Here is a 6,708-nt window from a genome sequence, read left to right as displayed (position 1 = left end):
TACTGACCATTTACCCCTCCATTACTGACATTTACCCCTCCATTACTGACCATTTACCCCTCCATTACTGACATTTACTCCTCCATTACTGACCATTTACCCCTCCATTACTGACTCTTTACCCCTCCATTACTGACATTTACCCCTCCATTACTGACCATTTACCCCTCCGTTACTGACCATTCACCCCTCCATTACTGACATTTACCCCTCCATTACTGACCATTTACCCCTCCATTACTGACCATTTACTCCTCCATTACTGACCATTTACCCCTCCATTACTGACTCTTTACCCCTCCATTACTGACCATTTACCCCTCCATTACTCACCATTTACTCCTCCATTACTGACCATTTACCCCTCCATTACTGACCATTTACCCCTCCATTACTGACATTTACTCCTCCATTACTGACATTTACCCCTCCATTACTGACCATTTACTCCTCCATTACTGACTCTTTACCCCTCCATTACTGATTCTTTACCCCTCCATTACTGACCATTTACCCCTCCATTACTGACCGTTTACCCCTCCATTACTGACCATTTACCCCCTCCATTACTGACCATTTACCCCTCCATTACTGACTCTTTACTCCTCCATTACTGACCATTTACTCCTCCATTACTGACTCTTTACTCCTCCATTACTGACTCTTTACCCCTCCATTACTGACATTTACCCCTCCATTACTGACTCTTTACCCCTTCATTACTGACATTTACCCCTCCATTACTGACTCTTTACCCCTTCATTACTGACCATTTACCCCTCCATTACTGACCATTTACTCCTCCATTACTGACCATTTACCCCTCCGTTACTGACCATTTACCCCTCCATTACTGACATTTACCCCTCCATTACTGACCATTTACCCCTCCATTACTGACCATTTACTCCTCCATTACTGACCATTTACCCCTCCATTACTGACTCTTTACCCCTCCATTACTGACCATTTACTCCTCCATTACTGACCATTTACCCCTCCATTACTGACCATTTACCCCTCCATTACTGACATTTACTCCTCCATTACTGACCATTTACCTCTCCATTACTGACCCTTTACCCCTCCATTACTGACATTTATCCCTCCGTTACTGACCATTTACCCCTCCATTACTGACCCTTTACCCTATTCATTACTGACCATCTACTCCTCCATTACTGGCCATTTACTCCTCCATTACTGACCATTTACCCCTCCATTACTGACTCTTTACCCCTCCATTACTGGCCATTTACCCCTCCATTACTGACCATTTACCCCTCCATTACTGACCATTTACGCCTCCATTACTGACCATTTACCCCTCTGTTACTGACCATTTACTCTTCCATTACTGACTCTTTACCCCTCCATTACTGGCCATTTACCCCTCCATTACTGACCCTTTACCTCTCCATTACTGACCATTTACCCCTCCATTACTGACCATTTACTCCTCCATTACTGACCCTTTACCCCTCCATTACTGACTATTTACCCCTCCATTACTGACCATTTACCCCATTCATTACTGACCATTTACTCCTCCATTACTGACTCTTTACCCCTCCATTACTGACCATTTACCCCTCCATTACTGACATTTACTCCTCCATTACTCACCATTTACCCCTCCATTACTGACTCTTTACCCCTCCATTACTGACCCTTTACTCCTCCATTACTGACTCTTTACCCCTCCATTACTGACCCTTTACCCCTCCATTACTGACTCTTTACCCCTCCATTACTCACCATTTACCCCTCCATTACTGACTCTTTACCCCTCCATTACTCACCATTTACCCCTCCATTACTGACCATTTACCCCTCCATTACTGACCATTTACCCCTTCATTACTGACCATTTACCCCTTCATTACTCACCATTTACCCCATTCATTACTGACCCTTTACCTCTCCATTACTGACCATTTACTCCTACATTACTGACCATTTACTCCTCCATTACTGACCCTTTACTCCTCCATTACTGACCATTTACTCCTCCATTACTGACCCTTTACCCCTCCATTACTGACCATTTACCCCTCCATTACTGACCATTTACCCCATTCATTACTGACCATTTTCTCCTCCATTACTGACTCTTTACCCCTCCATTACTGACATTTACCCCTCCATTACTGACTCTTTACCCCTTCATTACTGACATTTACCCCTCCATTACTGACTCTTTACCCCTTCATTACTGACCATTTACCCCTCCATTACTGACCATTTACTCCTCCATTACTGACTCTTTACCCCTCCATTACTGACCATTTACCCCTCCATTACTGACATTTACCCCTCCATTACTGACCATTTACCCCTCCATTACTGACATTTACTCCTCCATTACTGACCATTTACCCCTCCATTACTGACTCTTTACCCCTCCATTACTGACATTTACCCCTCCATTACTGACCATTTACCCCTCCGTTACTGACCATTCACCCCTCCGTTACTGACATTTACCCCTCCATTACTGACCATTTACCCCTCCATTACTGACCATTTACTCCTCCATTACTGACCATTTACCCCTCCATTACTGACTCTTTACCCCTCCATTACTGACCATTTACTCCTCCATTACTGACCATTTACCCCTCCATTACTGACCATTTACCCCTCCATTACTGACATTTACTCCTCCATTACTGACCATTTACCTCTCCATTACTGACCCTTTACCCCTCCATTACTGACATTTATCCCTCCGTTACTGACCATTTACCCCTCCATTACTGACCCTTTACCCTATTCATTACTGACCATCTACTCCTCCATTACTGGCCATTTACTCCTCCATTACTGACCATTTACCCCTCCATTACTGACTCTTTACCCCTCCATTACTGGCCATTTACCCCTCCATTACTGACCATTTACCCCTCCATTACTGACCATTTACGCCTCCATTACTGACCATTTACCCCTCTGTTACTGACCATTTACTCTTCCATTACTGACTCTTTACCCCTCCATTACTGGCCATTTACCCCTCCATTACTGACCCTTTACCTCTCCATTACTGACCATTTACCCCTCCATTACTGACCATTTACTCCTCCATTACTGACCCTTTACCCCTCCATTACTGACTATTTACCCCTCCATTACTGACCATTTACCCCATTCATTACTGACCATTTACTCCTCCATTACTGACCCTTTAATTCAATTCAGTTCAATTCAGTTTTATTTGTATATAGCGCTTTTAACAATGGACATTGTCACAAAGCATCTTTACAGAAATAAATTTATTCACAAAAGGTGGCAAGGAAAAACTCTCCGAGATGATATGAGGAAGAAACCTTGACAGGAACCAGGCTCAAAAGGGAACTCATCCTCATCTGGGTGCAACAGAAAGTGCAATTATAAATAAATCCCTTCTATTATTGTGTACTATATGGACAAATAGTGCAATTGAGCAACCAGTAAATTCATCACAGTTTTTGCAAGAAGTCTGGTTGGTTAAAATCTATCCACTGTCCACTGATGGAGTCCTGAGTACGAAGGTGCTCATGGCAACTGTAGTCCCAAAGCCACTACAGCAATCGCAGTCCCAAGCCATTACATTACAGCTCCCCATATGTGATCCCCAAGCCATCTCCACAGCCCCCAGGTGACACCATTCCCAGCAATCCAAACAGTTCTTCAGGTCGTCCATATGGGGCCCCAGCAGCAGCGATCAAACTCAACCGATGAGAACTAAAACCAGAAGTAGGGCATCAGGATGGGTCAGGCAGCGAGGAGGAGCAGAAGGGGTCAGGATCACTGGCATCACTGGCATCTCAGAAGTAGCATGTGTAGCTCGACAGAGAGAGAGGGAGAGAGAGAGAGATGGAGAGAGACAGAGAGATTGTTAGTTAAGCTTTTGTCCTCTAATGGTTAATGACAATGTACTTTGCGTGCAGAGTGCAAGCAGGGACTCTGGCAGGACTAGCTATGACAGCATAACTAAAAGGGAGAGCCAGAAGCTAACACAGACATGAGGGAGTCCTGGGACATAAAGCAGCAGCCACTCCATCGTCGACAAACCTGAGTGAACGTGTGAGAGTGGGGGGGCGACAGCATCCAAACATCCCAGTTCACCACAACACTCTATGCCTGTGAACCCTCCAGACCTGCTCCTTTACCTAAGAAAAAACTATTCACTAAAGGCTTGACTAAACAAATATGTTTTCAGCCTGGACTTAAACACTGAGACTGTGTCTGAGCCCCGAACACTAAGTGGAAGGCTGTTCCATAACTGTGGGGCTTTGTAGGAGAAAGCTCTACCCCCAGCTGTAGCACGCACTATTCGAGGTACCAACAAATAGCCTGCACCTTTTGATCTGAGTAGGCGTGACGGATCATAAAAGACCAGGTACTGAGGCACGAGACAATTCAGTGCTTTATAGGTCAATAGTAGTATTTTATAATCAATACAAAATTTGATTGGGAGCCAATGCAGTGTGGATAAGATAGGGGTGATGTGGTCATATCTTCTGGTTCTAGTAAGGACTCTTGCTGCTGCATTCTGGACTAACTGGAGCTTGTTTATGCTTCTACTGGAACATCCAGACAGTAAGGCATTACAATAATCCAACCTAGAGGTAACAAAAGCATGAACTAATTTTTCTGCATCGTGTAGTGACAATATATTTCTTATTTTAGCAATATTTCTGAGATGAAAGAAAGCGATCCTAGTGATATTATCTACATGAGCTTCAAAAGAAAGACTAGAGTCGATAATCACACCAAGGTCTTTTACTGCTGCACATGATGAAACAGAAAGGCCATACAGAGTTATTATGTAATCAGAAAGCTTACTTCTAGCTGCATGTGGTCCTAGTACAAGTACTTCTGTCTTGTCAGAATTAAGTAAGAGAAAGTTAATAAGCATCCAGTTTCTAATGTCCTTTACACATTCCTGAACTTTATTAAGCTGGTGTCTGTCATCTGGCTTTGCTGAAACATACAACTGTGTGTCATCAGCATAACAGTGGAAGCTAATACCATGTTTACAGATAATTTTACCCAGAGGTAGCATATATAGAGAAAACAGCAGTGGGCCTAAAACAGAACCATGCGGGACACCAAACTTTACCTTAGTATGAGAAGAGAAGTCACCATTTACGTTTACAAAGTGATAACGATCAGTCAAATAAGACCTGAGCCAGGAAAGGGCTGTTCCCTTAATGCCTACTACATTTTCTAGTCTATCGAGGAGAATAGCATGATCAATGGTATCAAAAGCTGCACTAAGGTCAAGCAGCACCAGCAAGGAGACACAACCCTGAGTCATTTACCACTTTAACCAGCGCTGTCTCTGTGCTATGATGAGGCCTAAATCCTGACTGATACATTTCATGAATGTTATTCCTATGTAAGTATGAGCATAGCTGCTGTGCTACAACCTTTTCTAGGATCTCGTAGATAAAGGGGAGGTTTGATATTGGTCTATAGTTAGACAGCTGACAGGGGTCAAGGTCAGGTTTTTTAATAAAGGGCTTGATAACTGCTAATTTAAAAGATTTAGGTACATAGCCAATGCTAAGGGAAGAATTGATTATCTTTAAAAGAGGTTTGATTGTTTCAGGAATTATCTGTTTGAGGAAATAAGTAAGTAAAGAATCTAGCATACAGGTTAATGATTTTGATGATGAAATTAGTGAAATTAGTTCAGTCTCTTCAAGGGGAGTAAAACGTTGTAGTTGTTGATCTGATATTATCATATTATCATCTACAGGGTTAGTTATAAAACTGTCTGGTTTTAAATTAATAGTCTGAATTTCTAGCCTGATATTTTCAATTTTACCATTGAAAAAATTCATGAAGTCATCGCTGCTATATAATGATTGTGTACGTGTTTCTATTGTGGTCTTATTTCTAGTTAATTTTGCTACAGTATTAAATAAGAATCTAGGATTATTTCTGTTATCTTCAATTAGGGTGGAGAGATACATTGATCTAGCAGCACTAAGAGCTTTCTTATAGCTCAGGAGGCTCTCCTTTCATGCTGTTTGAAATACTACTGATTTAGTTTGACGCCATTTATGTTCTAGTTTTCGAGTGGTCTGTTTTAAAGTTCGTGTGTGATCGCTATACCAGAGTGCTAGCTTTTTCTCCCTAATTATTTTTCTTTTAAGTGGAGCTACCTTATCTAGCGAGTTGCAGAACGTTGATTCTAAACATTCAGTTGCCTGGTCAAGTTCTTCGGGATCAGATGGTGATCCAATCATGGTTGATAAATCTGGGAGATTACTGATAAAACTCTGTGCAGTTGTTGACGTGAACGTACATTTGACATGGTGCCATGGCAAGGTGCATATATTATGATTAAGACACATTTTAACTGAGATGAGGTAATGATCTGAGATAGCTTCAGACTGTGGACATGAGACTATATTTTCTATATTTAATCTGAATGTTAGTATTAAATCAAGAGTGTGACCACCACTATGGGTGGGTCCTATTACATTCTGATTAACCCCTACAGAATCTAGAATGGACACAACTGCTGTTCTCAGAGGGTCTTCTGGATTATCAAAATGAATATTAAAGTCACCAACAATTAATGCGTTGAATTTATGACTAGGTTTTTGTGTGACGGCTAGATTATCATTATAAATGACTGCGACGCCTCCTCCTCTGCCAGTTAGACGGGGCTGATGTATGTAACTTACCCGGGAGGACTAGCTTCATTTA

General features: G+C 42.1%; 1 protein-coding gene across 2 annotated transcripts in view; it reads left to right on the top strand.

Annotated features, from left to right (window-relative positions):
• Nucleotides 1–6,708, top strand: part of LOC113531605 (solute carrier family 22 member 7-like) — a 32,365-nt gene that overhangs the window by 19,659 nt on the left and 5,998 nt on the right. The window lies entirely within an intron of this gene.

This window comes from Pangasianodon hypophthalmus, chromosome 10 (assembly GCF_027358585.1).
Source record: "Pangasianodon hypophthalmus isolate fPanHyp1 chromosome 10, fPanHyp1.pri, whole genome shotgun sequence".
NCBI lineage: Eukaryota > Metazoa > Chordata > Actinopteri > Siluriformes > Pangasiidae > Pangasianodon > Pangasianodon hypophthalmus.
The sequence above is the reverse complement of the archived record's forward strand: the minus strand, read 5'-3'. Positions and strand labels throughout refer to the sequence as shown.